Source organism: Numenius arquata, chromosome 3 (genome assembly GCF_964106895.1).
Source record: "Numenius arquata chromosome 3, bNumArq3.hap1.1, whole genome shotgun sequence".
Classification (NCBI taxonomy): Eukaryota; Metazoa; Chordata; class Aves; order Charadriiformes; family Scolopacidae; genus Numenius; species Numenius arquata.
This window is the reverse complement of record NC_133578.1, coordinates 4454576-4475076: the sequence shown is the minus strand read 5'-3', so window position 1 is coordinate 4475076 and position 20501 is coordinate 4454576.

Sequence of the window (20501 nt, the reverse complement as noted above, 5' to 3'; positions counted from 1 at the left end):
CTAAAGTCAAGAAACAGCTTTGAAGGCTGACGGGAGGAAAAAAGCTCCCAAGAAATCAGTAACGTTACAAAGATTTCTAACTTCTCGCTGGTCTTCATTTATTAAAAACTATCTCCCTTTAAATTTCCTGCTAGCAAAGTTGAGAGTGAATTAGCATACAGATGCTTCCTCAGAATGCCGACATTTTAAAAAACCTGGGTTTTTCCCTTCCTCTGAGGCAACTCAAAAGAGAATGTCATTAGAGATCTGAACACAGACATAGGGAAAGAAACACAAGTCGCAAATAAACCTGCGTGATTTTGAAATTTCAAAGACCAATTGGCGGGTGAAACAAAAATACTCCGGATGAAGTACAAAGTGGGAAGCAGGCAAAGTAGATCGCTGTGATGCAAGATCGAGAAAAGACTCTAAAATTGTTGTTTATGTGCACTGAAATCCCGGAAGACCAATATGTTTACAATTATTTTTGATATCTAACTACGCTCTCTTGTTTAGGGAAGCAACTTGCCTTTGTGATGAATAAAATTGCTTTTGGGGGGTGGTTGGCTTCTTTTTTTAAAGATTTTCTCCTGAAAAAAAGAGACAGTGCTAGCAAAGATTGTTTAGGGGAAGAAATTCTGCACCCAGTTGAGAAACACTGAGGTTTTATTCAGGAACTAAGATGGCAGTGCTGGGTGGACAGGGAACTTTGAGAAACTTGGAAACAGAAAGAAAAATAAGAAATCTCTTGGTTTCGGGCAGGTGAAGAAACAGTTATGACAGAGAGGAAAACACAGGCATATAGCTGGTGAAAAAAAAAAAAAAAATCAGTATAGAGTATTTAAGAGCACAGAAAACTTCAGGTTTATGTCCAGGATCCACAGTGATAAAGAAAACCCTGTAAAAGTCTCAAAAGAATTTTACATTTAAATTTGGAGGATTGAATCCAACCTTACCAGGGAGCTGGTGATCCAAAGAGGAATTGAAAATGCCACTTTGGGCCTGGAGAGGATTGCTTTGGGCAATGAGGGATGTAAAAGACATTTCCCATGGCATCTGCTGGATTGTGAACAGCCGTGAATCCTTGGGGTTTTTTTTTATTCCTTGTCTAAGGGTATTGTTTCGCAAAAGTTGAAGTTAGTGTAGTGACCATCACAATGTCAGACTGCTCTTTTGAGAGGTCCTTGTGTAAGGATAATGGTGAGAATAATTGGTAAAAAAATGTATAATAAGCTGAAATTTTAATCTTTGTACAGTTCTGATAAATGCTCCTGAAGCCAAATCTTTTTGGTCTTGCTGTTGAAAGATGGTCCAATAAAATAAGTGAAGTAGATATGGCAGTAAATCCAACAGAGTTCGGGTCTAGTGTTGGACAAGTTGCTTGAAGTAACATGGATGTAAAACTTGAAAGAAGTATTAGAGCCATAGTGAGCAGAGCCCATTCCTAACTAATGCTATGTTTATTTAAATGCCTGGTGAAATCCTGTGCGGTTACCATCAGGGTCAAAATAATGGCTAAAAGTCTGTAGTTAAATAACCTCAGATGCTGGATCCATTCAGCCCTGTTTAGCAATTTTTTTTTAAATTTAATTTTATTTTTTCATCAAAGTTTATTGGAGGACATATCCTTCTGTCAGGTGGAGGGCCTAACCACTGGACTTCAGAGTCCTGTTCTTGCTTTCTTTGCCTCCTTGCCATGTTCTTTTCATGGACCTGGTCCCTGGTAGATATCAAAAATCCCACTGGGACTGGGGTCAAAGGTCCCAGCTACAGTCTTCACTTTTCTCCAGGTCCCTAAAACCCCTCCAAGTTTTAGGAGACCCAGCCCCATTTTCAAGGAGCACTCTGAAAGTGAAATCAAATCGTGCTGCTCAGTGAGGAGACACTCTTGTAAATGGGATTTAGGAGTCTTAATCTCTTTGGTGCTTCTGAAAAAGCATCATAAGGGCTGTCAAGATCCTCCAAGACAGACCTGAGCCTTGGCAGCACAGAAACGAGCCCCGAGGCTTTTGCCCTGTCCTGGGGTCTGCTGGTTACACCGAGATATTCTGGACAGGTCTGTCACCCTTGAGGCAGAAGGAGGCTGGCAGTGCTTCAGAACTACATGGGGCTTGGGTTCAAGGGAAACAGGATGAGCTTTGTTATCTGACCCTTAGAGTAAAAGCAGAAGGTAGCCATCCCTGGGATAAAAGGTCTTACCCAGACACTTATCCATTAAATTGGGATAGAAAGAATGTTGTGCTTATTTCTTTTTTTTTTTTTAATTTCGGAACTTTTTTTAATCTCCTCTAAACTTCCCATCTCCTAAGGATTAAAAAGTTCAAAGCATCCTCTTTGCCTATTTCTTCCCTTCTCCTGGAATTCCAGTTCCTCCCTGAGCTCTTCCCTTCTCTCCAAGCAGCACCTAGATCTCCCTCTCCCTTTCGTGTAGCACCCTCCACCATCCCTTTCCATCCCTCTGCCCACACTGAGTGTGTTTTCATGTTTTTCATCGCATCAGAAAAACCTGTTTCCTTTGCTCTATCTGCTCCGTGCTCCAGCCGTGCTGATGCTGCCTTTGCCGGTGATCTGGATCTTGCATTTATAACCGGTGTTAAACAATTGTTGCGAGAGCCCCTGTTCGCTTTTATGTCCCCGGCTCGTTTTGATACGTTACCTTTGATATTCTGATTTAATTCTTTTACATAGATTAGAGACAAGACAAGCTCCTAACCTGACCGAAGCACTACCCTGTATTGACTGCCAATCTCTAAGTCGTTGGGTGAATGCTGTTTTCAGACCGTTATCAGTTCATTAAAGTTTGTTATCGTTTATGCAGTGGCTCTGTACCTTGCTGGTAATCTCCAGCGTAGGATCTTATCAAACACTCTTTTGAAAGTCTAGGCATATTGTATACCATCCATAGCATTTTTCTTGTCTACCTTGGCAGGGATATCTTTGAAGAATTCCAACAAATTATTTGAGCAAGGTTTCCTGCTCATAAATCCACGTTGGTTGACTCTACTCAAATTAGGATTTTCAGCATGTTTCCTCACTAAATCCTGCAAAACTGTTCCTATTCTTTTTTTCATAACTATGAATCGTGTTATGTTAATTTGTTTATATTATGATTTAGAAAAATATTTCATATGTATGTATCCTTTGCATATGCATGTGTACACAAAAGTGTGTACATGTAATGGAGACTATATTGAAATATATTGGGCTTTAAAGCTGAATATGTTAAAACAGTTAATGCAGTATAAAATGCAAAGGATAGAGTTAGGGACAGATCTTTGGCTGGAGTAAATGAATTTGACTTTGAATACATTTAGCTAACTTAAATGGTGTTAACTTGATTTATGTGAGCTGAGGAGTTAACCCTTATGCACTGCACTTGCGTTACTTCAGTGCCAAGAGATCAAAATGACTGTTGGGATGCTTCTTAACATTTCTGATTTATTACAGTTCTCTATCCACATTTCTCGCGGATTTCTTTGGCTCAAGAAGTGTATTTTTATTTGCTGCTGCAAAAATAATCCTCAATGTTTTATTAAATTATATGAGTTATGTAATATTTTGTTTCAGATTAGTTATTTCTTATGCTTTATTTTTCCATTGTTTAACTATTTTAGGATGTTTACTGTCCTTCCCAGATTTCTGTTCACATCTTTATTATGTGGATCTTTATTACAATGATGAACCTGGCAATCTCTGGTAAATACAGTAAGTGATTAATATCACATTCATGCTTTGTTTGATTGCAATATTGGAAACCCGGCATTTTACACAGAAAACAGTCGTGTGTGTGTCGTCCCCCCCTTGAATTGACATCAAATGAAAAATTTAAGACTAAAACAAATGGGATTTGTATAATCTAATTCTTAATGGACCTGTTTAATGGGTGCTGTAGTTTGGGTGCCACAGTCCTCCATAAGCAGGGTGCTCTGCCTCTTGTGGTGTCCAGAACTCTCTGCTGAAGTGCTACGATACTTTGCATGAACTATAGCCTAGCGTATAAACCATGGCAAGGAACAAGCGGTGGAGCATTGTGGTTATGATTCCAGACAGAAATATTTTTTCATGGGAAAGCAAAATCTTAATTTTTTCCAAGTTTCCTTTTTTTTTTTTAATAAAAACTGGGTTTTCCCCTGAAAGAAGATTAGTTTTAATGAAAATAATTAATCTTCTTTTAATCAATAAGAAAGCTTTTGACCAGCCTGAGACAACCTTCTTCTCACCTGTGGCAGAAACATGAGATGGCAATCAGATTCAAGAGAGTTGAGCTTTCTGTACAAGCCAAGGGCAAAGCAAGGCAAAACAACATTCATTTAAGCCAGGAAGCTTTTGGTGGACACCACAGGCTCTTCATGCATTACTCAGCATCCTGGGAACATGCCAAACCCCATGGGGGTCCTTAAACTCCACCCCACCAGGGTTAGACACCTTTCTTTCAATGGCAGAGGAGAAGTTTGCAGTGTTGTACAAAGCTCCTTATCAGCTGCTGGTGCCTCCTTTCACGTAAATTGGTGGTGAAAGTGTGTACTGAGCCCATGGGAAAACCAAGTGAATTTTAACTTTGGTCTGAAGGAGACCTGAACCATGAAGACCTCAGCTTCAACAAGTTTTGGTGGTTGCTGCCTGCTCCTCTTGCTGGAGCTCTTCTACCTTGGGGTAGAACAGGATTTTAAGTACCTGCTCTCAGGTATGTTGATTATGTTGCACTGGTTAGATATGTAATATATGGAACTAGAGATCAGTCTTCTGGTCATGGGACCGCACGAGGTCGACTCCATTTATAAACTGCTAAGCCCTTGGTTTGGTATGTCAGGAGCAAAAATATCTAAACGAGAAACTATATTTGTAAGTCCCGAGAGATGAGGTCCCATCTTTGAAGTCCAGTCAGAAGAACTTTTTAATCAGAATAACGGCAAAATATTCCCCACTAAAACATATTTGCTTTCCCCTGGTTCAATACTATCAGATTGCCACTATTATGTGTTATTAGCACAATTCCCCACACCACTGGCCGTGTCAATTCTTTTACTGTGCATAAGATTTTCGTCTTTGAGTGAATAATAAGAGAATATTTGGGTTTTCTTAATTGTTCTTTTGACCTGAGTCTATTTGCTTTGTGAATCTCCCAAGCTTTTCTTGATAAGAATGTTTTCTATTGATTTATCCCTTAAATCTATGAGGATCTTTAGGATAGTGAGGTTTGAACTCCCTATCATTAACTTTAAAAGTTATATTGAAATCAAATGTAATTAAAGTTAGATTTTATAATTAAAATTAATTTTATAACAGTATACATGCCTATCTCCAAGTATGGGGCTCAGCATAGCCACTGGCTGCTTGGTGGACTAATAGCATTGCCACTACAAACAAACTTTGTTAGCTTCCACATAGTTATCATACCAATCAATACCTGAATAATTAAATTCCTCCATTATCAAATTCTAGTCTTCTTTATCAGCTTTTCTTCCACCAGTAATTTTGTTGTCTTAATCTGGTTTCTTCCCTGAAAGTCTATAGCAACCTTGGAGCTTCACTAGATAATCTTTCCTTTCTTTTCTGTTAAGTTCTCTAACCCAAATTACTTAATGCCAAAATCTAAAGTCTTTAAAAAAGATTCCACTGAATGGAAGTTTGATCAAACTGTATTTTGTTTTGTTTTAATACAGACTACTAATTTTATCTTGTCTCGCCCTTGAGTGAAATCCTATACATGTAAGTATTTGAATCTGCCATTAATTTTCTTGATTCATTCTCTTATTGATTTTCTTTCCAACTATTTCCATCAAATGTATCTAATAATTATTAGAGATGAGGCAAGAACCAGATGTCTGCATCCATACCCCCTCTGAGCTTTATAGCTCATGCCCATCTTTAATTAAACATAAATGTGAGCAAGGAGGTTTCCCAGACTAATACCAAGTTTTTTAACATTACTATCTTGCCTTCAACTTTTTCTGTTGCAATTTTTTGTTTCCAGTTACATTTTGACACACTTTCGGTCAGAGGTGGCTTCTTGAGAAAAAACATTCTAAGACATGAAGCTCCACGCTCTCCTTAGACCTGATACCAAGAGGCTTGAGCAGAGAGGAAGAGGAAGAGTTCCTGCTCCCTCTTATACTCCTGCAAATGCAGTGAGGCCAAATCACTCCAATTGCTTTCATCTGTTCATTACTCTATAAATGCAACACTTTCCCAAAGAAATTCAGTGTTGAATTAAGGGGGAAAGCGGGACGCAAAACAAATGGGGGTGATGATGAATTGAAGTGATGATCTGAGGAGCTTGTAGTGCTTCATAAGCATTAATTAATTATACCTTACTAGATCCCAGTAAGGTAGGTATTATAGCCTGTGCTTCAATCCTAGCAGTGGTGTGCTATTTCTGTATCTTGATATCATTTTGTTAATGTGTATTCTGATGAGCAGACTGAAATGGTGTCTGACTAGTAGAGATGACTGTGCATATATTTAAGCTGTGAATATTCTGCATGATGAGCCTTCATATGGAAACAACATTTTTTTTTTTAAAAAAAATACAGTCTTGTTCCCGAATAAAAAGTGCATGAAAAATGAGTTATCTAGAGAGCATTGAAGGGCTACTGATGACGTATAGCTATGTACAATATGTAACTCATTTTGTTACAGCATTAGGATAAGCAGAAGTTTTCTTTCTGTTGCTGAAAACCTGAGTGCGCTTCAATACGTGTTAAATTTTCTTTCCTTTGTAATATATCTAATTGCTGCAAGAATTTAACCTACAATTTTAACTGCAATTATTAGAGGTGTGAAGAGCACCTGGTTCTCTTATTAATACATTATTAAGGTTATTCTGAGGTTTCATTGCAAGAAACATGCTTTGTTTTCAGTACTGATATAGAGCTTTGACTCCTAATGAGTGCTTTCCCCCTTTTTTTCTCCATCCTCCTCTAAACAAGATGTTGTTTATTACTTGAAACTTTATATGTAAGCCCCAAGAATATGTTACATATGACTGGAGTTTTGGCAGACTTTGAGAAACTGAAGTTTCCAGAAATTTTGCTATGTTTAAAAACCAGAGCCATGTTTTAAGGAAAGATTTCTACTTCCAAATGTGTGGTTGCCTGAACCTTTTACATTTTCAAGTCAGATTCCTCTGCCAAATAACACACTGTACCTTAACTATAATAAAAAAGCAGAGACTCTGTGTTTATAAAAACATTGCAGGAGCAACTGTGATCATATTTCTTGAATTTATTCTATTCGTGTGCTCAAATATGCATTTTTATAGTAAGCTCTCTATTGCACCGGTCACTTACAAGAGTAGAAAATGACATGTAGAGGCAGAAGGCTGGCATAATACAACAAACCAAACTGGTAAAGTACAGGAATTCGGAGCCAGACCAAAATACGAGGTCAAGGAAGTTGCTCTTATAATAATAGTGGTTATCTGTTTAATGTGTGATCTGGCAGTGATACGATGCTGACCATAAGCAATTATGCATGTTTCTAAACTGGTGGTATATGAGCCTTAAGTAACTATATGCAAGATAGACGGGCTGTGAGAAATGGGCACTCACTCTATTCTTGTGGTTCTTTTTGCTTAATGTCAATTAAAACTACAGCTTAGTAATAGATAGAAATCTTCCTAGTGTAAAATAATGTCTATATTCACTCAATCAGTTGCCATATACCTAAAATCCTACATTGAAACCAGTTTTATGAAGCAGGCTCCTGTCTGAGCTGATAAATGTTGCGTAATATTCTTCTTAACAGATGTGTGGTTAGACATGCCATTTCAAACTCTCTGGTTATTATTTGAAACAGCTTTCTTTACCATCAAGTTCTAATGTCGGCGTCCATGAATGATGCCCTTGTTCTTTATTTTGTTGTGCATGAGCCTCAAATGAGCAATGTCAATGTACGTTCAGCTGCCTGGTGATGACCTAGTAGGAGTTAAAAGTAGGAAAGTCTTCATGATACCCAACAGGCTGAGCACAGATTAGGACCTGGGAGCTGCTATGCTGTGGCCATGGCGCTGAAACCAATTTTTTATGACTTTGGTGAACTCGCTGGACAGCGTATCTTCTTATTAGCTTTTAATAGACTTGAATCCCACTGTTAAAACAGCCTCTATATTCTCCTCTGTGAAATGGGATTGTGATTGTTTTCCTGGGCTTAGGAGGATGTGGCTAGAGTGGAAGCTGTGTGGTTGAGCTAACTGTGGTAAGAACTGTGCTAATGAGCTATGAAGACACCCAAGAAAGCTTCTTCTTAAGAGCAAGCAGTTCCACACAAATTGGCTCCTTCAGTACCAGTCCTGTGATCACTGCTGTCAGTATTCAACGGCTTGAATCTCTGCCTTTGCACAGAAGGAGCTGTGGTCACCAACCCTCCCTCCCTGCCCCTGAGCACCATCTAGAAATAATCACTTAAAAAGCAGCATGTGACTTCCTTAAAACAAGTCCCATGTGAGGCTTAAAGCAGATGGCTTCCTAAGGACTTGTGAGGGCACTTCATGTGGCTTTGGCCATTGCAGAGGTAATGACGTGATGTATATTCTTAGCAAACTCAACACTGATACCTGCAAGGCATCCCAGAGAGAAATAGTATGTCTTTGTTGCCTGAAAGACTGAATTGAACAAGGATTTAATGACCAGAGCACATTGGTTAATCGTTGGTAATTTAGGAGCCCTATCAGTAATCTTGCGATGGTGGTTACGTAGCCGTGGACTTTCACATCGCATCAATGCACACACTTTGGCTGTCACTTCTAGACTCCCCAGATGTAACCTTTCATTCTTTTACTTTTCAGAAGCAGAAAAATAAGGCCTGCAAAAATCCACGGTTGTGGGGGAGAACTAAGTAAGGAAACATAACTGCTTACCGAAAAGCCACCCCCTCCGAGAGAAATGTCAGGGGCACAATGAGCACTATTATTCTGCTCTACAGTCAGATTGGGGGTTTATGTTAAAGTCTGTAGAAAAAGGCACCAGCATCCTATCAGTAAAGCATGCTTCTGGTCAGCTTTCAGTGCTCTCTTTTTTTTTTTTTTTTGGGGGTAATACTTCCAGAAAAGTCCCTGTGCCCCTAGGCAGCCCCATAACTTGCTCGTCTGGGTGGGAGGCAGCTGGAGGAGCTACTTTCTTGCTTGCTGCTCCAGTACACGAGTGATATTATGGCACCTTTCCCCTTGTTAAAGTCATGCAAGGCAGTTCTTCAATCCCTCGTAATAAATTGGAACTCAAGTATCATGAAATGGTCATGTGCAACAAATGGCTTAGTCCATCTAATGGTCTGTGTTGCTGTGGGTTCCTTACGTTGAAAGAAAGAACATATTCTTTGGTAGGGCAGGGGTTTTTTTTTTTCAACTTTTTCCATAATGTGTGTCTTATTTTAAGGGAAAATTGTCTCATTGAGTTTATCTCCTCCCATTCATGGTCATGTGGACCCTCTACTACTTTCTGGTAATGAAATCTGTAGTTTGAAACACTACAGCAATTGTCTCCATGGAAAAGTTCTGATAGGAAAAGAGTATTATTTTAACCTTCTTTATTATGATTTAGCTTCTGGAAACAAGAAAAAGGTCCAGGACTGCCCTGCTACTCATCTCTCTGCAGACTGTCAACAACTCCACAGACAAAGCCGGGAACCCACAGTTCTGTGTGGTAAGTATTTGGATGCATTTTCAAGTAAGGTGAGAAAAATAACGCGGGTTGTGTTAGCTGATGTCCTGCTATTTGGAAATGCTTCTGTTGTTTAAATAAGCACAGTTTAAAAAAAAAAAAAAAAATTAATTACATTCCAGGTGACCTTGTAGCTTTTTCTTGGCATGTGGCATTCTTGTGGGTGAATGAAGAGGTGAAAATATCTTTATATACCAAGTTAATTCCAGTGAGCTAAATAGCCACAGAGCAATTTGCTAATGTTGGGAAGGTTTCCTTTGGAAGGTGTCCTAGTGTCTTGGAATAATCTTCCTAGAAAATAACAGAATTTGCCTTCTATAGTGGAATATCAAGGAAGATATTGTGTCCATTTTAACTGGAGCCACCTCAGAATTTATCTGTCTGGGGAAGATATTGATCTTTATGTAAAGCTGCAAAATGTTTGTAAATTCGCTGGCGGGGAAAACATGTTTCACTGAGCTGGAAAAATTTTCTTTAGAATATGACTTTTTCAGTGAAATTTTTGGTCAGAAAGAGTTAAAATATTTCCCTTTGATAATATGGAAATAAAACCGCTTAGCGACAAACGTTTCCCTTCAATTTTATAATTTTGGTTTTGCATTTATTTTAAATGATATATTAGATTAACCTTCTGTATTATTTCAACATCATTCAAATGAGTGCTTTTGATGTTTCCCAATCAACATTTTTTGGACCATCTTTCCCATGAGAAACTTTGACTTTTTGTTCCTGTTCATTATCAAAAACACTTTTTTCTCACCAGTCTTTGTATCTAATGCATTATCTACCTCTAGCATCTCTAACTCAACAATGTTCATCTGCAAGGTGGTGCTGGGGGCTCTGAGTATGGGTGGGTGCAAGAGGTGGGTGCAGGCAGGAGCAGGCAGCAGTAGGTGGGTGCAGAGGCAGGTCTGTAGGAAGCCTTGTTGTATCTGTGCTGTCTTCCTATGAGCTCTGAGTCTTCTCTATGTAAAAACAGGGTTATTGTTTGCATTTTAAACTTTTTGGTCACCTTGTGGGAGTGTGATGTAGGTGATGGTTTAGGAACATCTACCTTAAAGCCTTGCCTTGGGGTCCTGTTAGACAAATAACTGGTTTTCTGCTGGTCTATGGATCTGAGTGAGTTCATCTTGAATACAGAAGCCCAGAAATTGGGTGAGGAAAGTGGCGCCCATAACAGGGGGGGGCAGCAGGTTGTTGAACTCATCCAGCTGTTTCATCTAACCATTCCACCAGTGTTATGTGAGCTAATGGATAAGGTACATCATCGTTAAGAAATGCCAAGTGGCAGAGTCTTAAAAATAGCTGTAAGAAGTGAATGAATTCCTTATGAAGGGGAAAATAGGTTTTCACCTCCAAATTCCCATTATTTTTGGTTTTAAAGTGTTCAAGCTATCTCTTGTGGAAAGTGTTGCAGAAGTGGGAGAGACAGAGCTCCAGGAAAACGGATGAAGTCTCTTGCTTCCCTCCTCTTTGGCAACATTATCATTGTGGAGACCAAAAGGATCCAGTTGCCCGACCCTACAGAGCTTGGTTATCCGTTTGGAGATCCATTTGAGTTACTCCAGAGCTTGGCACATCCCCAGTTTGCCTCCCTGGTATCCTGCAGGCGTTCTCCCACTTCAGCAGCACATCTTCTGCAGGAGCGGTGCTATTCCTCCCCTGCAGCCCGTGTGGCAGAAGCTGTTTGCCAGCCTCTGTGGGAGTTATTGCTACGTTTGGGGATACGTACAAGTTTTGAAGTAAAAACACGACTCGGAATAGCTCCGCCTCACTCCTTTTCCCTAGAAACACGACTTCAACAAGGCTTACTTTGAGTGCCTGCGAGGTGCTGAGGGTATGAAAGCACATTACAGAGCGAGCAAGCTCATATCATCAAACACAGCAAGCTAGTACAAAAATTTAAGCAATGTGGTGCAGTGCTGATCTAAAGTGGTCTGGAATACAATAAAAGGTGAATCCTCTTTCAGAATTACAGCAAATAATTTCTTTTTTTCCCTGGGCAGACTTTGAGGATGGCAGTATTTATCCTTGTATTTCTTCCCAGTCGTTTTGGATGTGACTGAAACTGGCTGTTTGTAGGGTTGGACTCCAACTGAATGAGAGGGTTTTGCTCCAGCCTCTGCCTGACCTTGGGTTACAGGCACTTCAGAGAGCAAAAGCAGAGCTGCACAAATAACCCGCTTCATGGCTAAGTTGTGTTGGCCCCATGAATACGACTTTAGGATGGGTTTCCATCAGGGTAGGCTGGTTTGCAGCCCAGCTCATGCTGGAAGAGAGTGTGGGACTGCTTTGGGAAAAAAAACAAAACACAAAATAACCAAAAAACTTTGCTTAAAAAAATAATTGCTGTTATATTCCCTCCCAGAGTGGAGGGGAGAAGGATGGGGGGAGGCATGCAGGAGGCAGCAGAAATGCATTATGCATCTATTTTTAAGTAGTAATATATCCGAGTCGTTTCAAACCATATTTATTCTCTGGGATGTTTATGTGTTCATGCTGAACGCGGAATAACGGAGCGTATAAGGATATATAATATTAGTGAAGAAGAAAATGACTGCTATAGTACTTTCCACTCTCAGTTCCTTCTCCACTAATGCCCTTACACCTTTCTTTTTCAGGCTTTTTGTAGCATCCTAAACAGAAGGATATTGAAGGGAGCTGATTCTGCTTTGATCCTTATGCTTGTTGTCAAAGCGCTTGGGATTGAAGAGACTGTTGGCTACAATTGACTGTGACAATTAGGAGATGATCAGAGCCCTAGAGTGGAGCACTTAAAGGGTAATTTACATGTCAGTTTGTCGAATAAAAAAAAGATATTCAGCTAAGAATTTTTTTTTCCCCTTAGAGCCTTGTAAACTGCAATTTGTGCTCTAGTAAGAAAAACCTGGCAGAGGAGTTAGGATAGCCATTTCCATTTGAAAAGAGGCAATCATAAGGCCACTGCTGAGCCTATTGTCCACTAAAAATGCTGATTTGCAGTCAGGGAGTGAAAGAGTGGAGCCATCACTAAATAGAACCTCGTGCAAGGTAACTCCCCCTTGGTGGCTTTCTAATGTTGGCTGAAGGTTTTATATACCTTAAATCCTGCATTTACTATCATTATAACATTGTTACTGATCATGAATGTCCTTTATCATAACAAAAAAAAATGAAGGTATTGAGGGGGAGGTGGGTGGAACAGGAGCTACCAGCCAGTTGATAGGCTCACGCCAGCTATCTATTGTATCACATCTTTCTTATTCTCTTGCCTTTTGTATGCCATCACAATTTTCTTCTTGTCACCCTTTGCACTTTGCCATTCAGGCACCTTCCATAACAGTTTTCTCATAGGTTTTCCATACCTATTTACGCTTCATTTTAGACACACTCCCAGTAGATTTTTTTAGCGTTTTCCACGTTTAACCTGCTGGGAAAGGAAAAGAGAGAGGGAGGTGACAGTAGCTGTTCAGTTCAGAGTTTGCCTTTCTGTAACTGTGCTGTGATTAGGCTGTAATAAAGACTGTATAACACACAAGTCTGAGAGGACTGAAGTTAAGACAGCTAATTATTTAATAAACTTACTTGTGATCAGTCCTTTTTTTTTTTTTTATGTGATAGCTTGGATGAACCTAGAGTTGCTTTGACTGTAGAGTTACATGAACTTATAAAAATATCAAAAAACAACACCTCCCTCATTATTCTGGTTGGTGTGAGCTGTAGCATATGTGATATTCCAAACAGTTTAAGGAAGGGATATTAGTAGATACATATGAGACTCCAGTGTTTGTATATGCAAATAAGTGTATTTATTTTGAGGTTGCATCATAGGTTTTTCTTCCAGAGATGACACTGGGTCTGTTTTATCTCCCCAAGAGAAGAGATGCTTATGTATTCCAGTTTGGGAACCAGAACTAAAGTCTTTGCTTTGTCACAATCACGACCAAGTAGCCTTTGTTACCCAGACGCGCGTTGCCATAAACCCAGGGTCTACGGTTCTGGGGAAGTTTTGTGACTTTCAGTAAAAGCCAAATGTGTACACAACGGGTCTGATTCTGATCCCAGTGGCAGATCCTGGTCAAACACCACTGACCTAAACAGATTTGGGATTTCTCTTGGTGCCAGGAGGATAAGGATCAGGCCCTGTGTGCCCATAGGGTCACCAAAATGCCCTTTCCTTAGTTATATGCCTTATGTCTTTAGGCTTTTGGTATGTTGAGCATCAGACAGTGAGGTTTCTATTTCTCAACTTGTGCCAGCAACGTGTTTTAACCTGGCTTCTGCACATGGGGAAGAAATACTTCAAATTATTTCTAAACTGTGCAGTTCTCGTCTTCATTGTAAGGTTCAATTCAAAGAAAGTCTTTTAATACATGGGTTTCCTTCTTTAGGAGAATTGTTATGTTTTGTTTTCATTTTCTCCAGGATGTTATACATGTGAACTGGTGGTTTTTACCCTCTCTTGCTGTTGTACTAAACTTTTTGAACATCCCAATGTGCGTATGTGTTTATCTCTGTATCCAATGTGAAGAACAAACAGGAATAAATGACATAAAATATGAAGAGTAAACAGTGGGAGTCTGGAATGACTTTGGCTTCATATGTATCTGCAGAATGGAGGAAGTGGTAAATCTGTATTAAAAAAAAATAATAAAAAATAAGGCATAACAGGAGGTCCTAGTCTCCCAGGTAATGGCTAAATGACAAGCAGATGAGCTGTCGTCATATTGATTTAAGCATTTTGTTCCAGCCAGTCACGATTAACTTTGATTTGTTTTTACTCCTCTTACAGGTTTGCATTTTAAGGGCTCTCAGAGCACTAATTGTACAAAATTCTAGTAACAGCATATTCTCTTGATGGAAAGGTAATGGATGGATGAATGAATGAATGACTGATTTTGGGTTTCCCTATACTTTAGAATTAACTTAATTTTTTGAAATGAGCAGGAAGAAGAAAATTTTGTTCAGTGGCAATGCATTTTGAAAATCTTCATTTCTGGGGTGTAGGTTAAAATAAAGTCTTCCCTAAGACTTTTGGAATGTAAAGTTGATTAGAATTTAACCAAGATGTGCTTTTTTAATGAATTATCAAATCTACTGTTCCTGTTACTAAATATAACTTTCAAATAAATTAATGTACATCTTGATCATAATGCCAGAAAGCATATTACGATGTCCCTAGAATTGCCTTTCTTGCTCAAAAATACATAGAGAGCACAACTTTACATATTCACAGCAAAAATATACTTCCTTATGCAACCCTGGGTTATACAGGTTTAGATCTAATTTAGGTTTTAAGTTCATGAGAATAAATCATACCGGTGCAACTGCTTTTTATATATGAGAAATTATATTCATGCTAAGGCATTGTACACCTTGACTTCTATAGGTTTGAAATAGTTAAAGATCACGACAAATTATGCGTAGTGACATACTATGACCCCATTCAGTACCTATCTTCTCATTCAGTCTGAAATATATCCCTTTATTGCTTTGTGAATTAATAATATGATGTTGGACAACTACAGATGACTTCTTGTTAATTAGAATTAGAATTTCAGATGCATGCTATGATGCATCAGAACTTTCTCTATTTTCTGCTAATAGGACACACCGAGTGAATAACAAAATGTTTTTCAAGAGCAGGAAGGGAAAATGATCTCCTGATCTAAATAAGATGTTACCTTGAGGAAAGGCACCTAACTTAATGTCCAGTTTTCAGTGATATTTCTCAAAATTGTGGCACTTCTCAAAACTGGATGTTTGAGTAAGTGTTGAACTGGAGATCCATAATGTGAAAAAGTCATCTGGTCTCTGTGGTGGTAGTGAATGTACTGGGTATATGGCTTATAGTTACATAAATCTGCAGTCTTTACTAATTGGTCTCTTTACTTGATCAGACCAGATCTTCAAGTGATAAAGAAAGTAAATATAGCTCCACCATTAACTATGGGGCAGTGGAAGATCCACAAAATATATTTTTATCTGATAAAAGTCAGAGAGGGCAAGAACACTCTCTGAATGCATTTCTCAGAGGACCATGCTACTCTGGGTGTCCCACCTTAAGCGTATTTGAAATTTACCAGGTGTTCCTCTGCATCTCCTGGCTCGCATATAGTCTTGAAAAACCTTGCCCTAGGTGTAATAGTGGTGCTGTATTTCTGGTTTCACTGTATCCTAAATAATTCTAAAACTAAAACTGAGAATTGAACCTTTACTGATCTTGCCTCCCTTTTCTTTCAAGCTGGGCCTTACTGCAGGGTTTGGATTAAAAGCATAGTCACATGAGTATCGATTCTAATGAAGTTTTCAAGAACGGGGGGAAAAAAAAAAAATGTCCTGGTGCAGGTTGTTTTTCAAGATTCCCTCCCAAAGTGCAAAGTTAGGACCAAATTTATTGCCAATGTAACTGGAGTTTGTTCTGTTGGGGCAAACAGAGGTGAGCTCATTTCTGCCCACTCAACATGTTGACCCAAGTTTTGCCTTTTGAAGACAAATGTAGAGCTGAATCGTGAACCTTTTGAGATGTCACTTTCTTATGTGAGAGTGCCTTTACCATAAACTCAGTAAATTTGCTCTAATTTTGAATAAACTTCTAACCTTGAAGGCCCCTGCCATGGTCATGTGTTGGTTTGCCAACTAAACCCAGTACAATGTCCTAGCCCAGTAGAGTCCTTGGAAGGACAGACCTTAACACTGAGTTCATCATGCTTCATTAAGGGATGTGGAAGAAACCAGATCATTCCCACAGCTGCCCAGGGGCTGCTGGGTGTGTTAGTGTATGTCAAGTCATACCAGCTCTGGCACGACTGGTCCATTTGGGTATATCCAAGCAAAGTCCCCTTTCCTCTGTGACGACTGGAGTTGGAGCTGCTAATTCACCCCAGTGACGGTGACAGCAAAGTCAGGCTGAAAGGGGAAGAATCATTTGTATTTGCCTTCAGAATGCTGAGGCTCCAATAAAAAAAGTGCAAGAAATATTGGGCAAAATAGAGATCTGCACATACATATTAATTCATTATTTACATCATTCAGGTTTTTAACAGTTAGCAATGGTGATGACATGAATATTAAACTGCAATGTTAAAGTGGCTCTTAGGTGAAGGACAGTAGAGAGACAGAACATCTAATTCTGGTGAAGTGGTGAGGCACCTCAGTTGTGCTCAGTACCACCAAGGTACTTAATCAAGAGAGTTCAATACCTCCTTAGCCCAAAGCATGAGGGTTGGCCCGTTTCTCATCCATATGGTCTGTTTTCTTTAGTGCACAAGGTACAGGACAGGAGGTGAAGAAAGAAGAAGGAACTTTCTCATTCAAAGAAGGATGAGATGACAGCTACTGTGGTAATCTGAACAGACAGGTATGTGGTTCAAAAGCTGCACGAGTGAAGGTGATAGTGTTATTCTACATGTTTTTCCATGTTACCATAGTCTATATGTTGTCCTATCATGACTGTGGTAACATTGGTATCCGCCACCACTCCATGGTGTTAATGTTTGTTCTGTGTGTGACTGGAAGAGTAACCTGTGTTACCTTCTACTCAGGGTCTCACTTAGGTGACATTCGTGGCACTACACTAATTTCTACCAGTTGGAAATCATGATAATTTTATAGCAACTAGACTATCTGTTCCTTTCCCAAGTAAACGAAAAGATGGTAAATGAAAGGGCTTCCAAAGCACAACTATATTTATTGTTGGCTCTCAAAAGGAAATGAATGACGCTTTGCATTCTTATCTGAGACATAAATGGAAATGCCTTTACTCTGTACTAGAAAGGAAAATCACAAACAATTCAGAATTCCAGTTTGCTTTCCTAAATATGGTTACTATGATGTTATGAGCCTGGTGGTATTTCATAAGAATAATCTCTTATAACTTTTATTATGGAGTATACATATCTGGATGTTTAACATGTTCCTCCTTTTGCTGTTGGATGTTCAAACACTGGCCGAAATAACATGGCAGAAGGGTGAAGGTAACTATGGAGGAAGCCACGACCCAGCAGACCTCTCATTTGAGTTTAGCCTGTCAATGCTCCACAAGGAAGCATCACTTGCTGGTGTTTACTTTGCCTTTATGCTGAATCCTTACCTAAAGGAGGATATGTCCAGAAGAGGGAAGTTTGAAGAACAGAGCTGACGAACTGTGATAGCTGTATTGTACCTGTGATCGCAGACGGTTGTTCAAGGTAAGCTAAGGTGTAACTGCAAAAAAAGGTGTAACAGCAAAGGGTGTAGGGCTGCTTTCTCACTCGCCTGCCAGTAAAGCAGGAGATTTCTGACCTGCTTTCCCCAGGTCTGGATGAGAGAGGCAATTCCCAACAGAGACGATCCTGTGATGCCCTCATAGTAAACGTGGCCTTAATCATGACTACAGAGAAATAATTTCCCTTGACCACCAGCAATTTGGCTTTGTTGTATATACAATTAACAGATTAGAGCCTGCACTTGGAAATAAAGCAGAAGACAGACTTAAAAAAAAAAAAAATGTACTTACTGAGCCGTAGTCCCTAGTTATGTATGCGGTTGTAACTCCATTCAGGCAAGTGACATTGCTCTGCGTGGAGCAGGGACCCGCACCTGAGCTCCAAGCTCTTTGGTATCATTTCAGGGCATCAGATGGGGCAGCGTGGAGCAAAATGGCCCTAATATAAATGTGGATCTTTCTCTAGCAACGAGTAAAGAGAAAATTGTTATAAGTTACTGCTTTGAGCATCTTAATAAAAACACACACAAATATCTCATGAAGTCTGTGGCTTGACTTCGTTTAGATAATTCTATTTTTCATTCGATTCATGATACCAGCCAGGCTCTCGAATCACCGAGACAAAACCATGGGCTGGACATGTGCCAGAAATGGGGCCAAGAGACTCCCAGATTCAGGTACTGTTGGGAAAACTCCACCTTTTGGGTCTCTGTGCGGCCCCTGGTCGGACAGATGCTGACCCCACGTGCAGTTGTGGAAGCGGGATGCCGGCCCCGCACTGTCGTAAAAACCCAATCATGTGAGAAGACAACTGAAGCCTCCAGTTTGCGGTGCTTTAAATAAGTCTGAGGCTGATGAGAGAATTAGCTTTGACATTCAGAATTCATGCTGAAAAGTGTAAGGGAAAATGGGATGATTGTTATTAATAATCAGTAGCAGAAGTCAAATGTCTGAAGGACTAGTTGAACTGTAATGATACCCTCTTAAAAGTTTGAAATGAACTCTTCATGGAAGTTTAAAACTTGGGATATTAGTTCATGTGCATTTCTTTAATGTCTGATTAGCAGAAAGTGTAGAGCAGATGTTTTTCCCCTTTCCTCAGAGATAGCTAACTTTTGCCTCTTCCTTTAAAATGTAAAATATGCATCACAGTTTGGAAAACATTCACAAAAGGTTACTTCATACTGTGAACTGGAGCTGCCTTCCAGAGGGATACGTTATAGTCTGGTCAGATGCAATTGCCTACAACTGTTATTGCCTCTTTAAAAAAGTTTTGCCATCACGATAAACTTTCATTAACAACTCAGCATAGCTTGGGATACATTATTTATAAGCCAGGAATCTCTCCTTTAAGGATATATAGAGCCAGATACTGAAATAATGCGAAAACTGCAATTTTTCCACTGGAGACGATGAAAGTGCATTTGCTTACATTTATTCCCTATTCCATTCCAGTGACATTCCAACTATAATTTTAATTCTTCTGTAAAGAAAATATTTTGACAACAAAGAAAGACATTAATGATGATTGAAACTTGCTTTTTCTCTCCTTTTCCTCCCGCACTGTTGTTTTTCAAAGCACCATGTCTTTTTTTTTTTTTTTTTTTTTCCCCCCCAATATTTGTTAAAAAGTCCCTTTCTCAAGTGAGTGAAGAGCAAAACGAGCCCATCGGCAGGGAGAGGGTGCAGCCCCCTCCCAGGTGGGAATAGACACTCACTTGTATTCTCTTCCTTTGCCACCATTTTGTTACAGCCCTGAAAAGCAGCAAATGGTGGGTATTGTTTCTTTGCAGGGTATGGTTTTGTACTGGATCCATGTGCAAAGTGTAAACATGTCATCAGTCCTCATTTGCTATATCCAAAAACATTCCCCATGTCCATATTTGATTTTCAAGTGCATCTGTGCACTGATTGAAACCCTCCCAACATGCTGCTACACAAATGCAAACCCACACATTGCTGATTTTGAATCAAATGCTCTTATGCTTCCACACTTCCATTTCAAAGTTTGCCTCAGAGTTGCAGTATGTGCCCTTTTAACGCATTTTTTCCCCCTACTCCTCACAAAGAGATCCCTGTGTTCATCGCAGGAGCCCGGTGCAGTCTTTTCCATTTTGTTCTTATTTATTCCTTGGAGCCTGCTTTTATTTTCACAGCTTATTTATCCTTTGTTTACAGCCCACTTGTGCTTTTAAGCAACAAAACCAATATTTAAACAAAGGAAGTAAAATGCTGAGTTATAATATAGGAATTTGCTATAGATAGAAAGTTGGATTACAAATAGCAATGCATTTTGCTATTAATGTAGTCCTTCAAAAAAGGAGAGAGAAAAAGCTTATTGAGTTGCAAATTATCCGAAAAAGATCAATCTCATACAAAGTATGATGGAACATTTTCCTTCTAACACACATCAAACTCCTAGTCAAAAAAAAAAAAAAGGGGGGGGGGGGGAGGCGGAAAGCCAAAATATGAGTGCGAAGTTGTAATTTTAAAGCGAATTGTGTTGCACCTAATTATGTTTTTCCATCCCTCCCGACGTACGAGAGTTACCTTAACTGCAAAGCTCTGTAGTACCCTTTGCCTGTCATTTTTAATCAGGTTGTTTTAGGTAATTTTTGTTATGCCCCTCATTACTGAATTGTTTATCAATAGGTGCACCAAGTGTCACTAGCTTTTCTCAT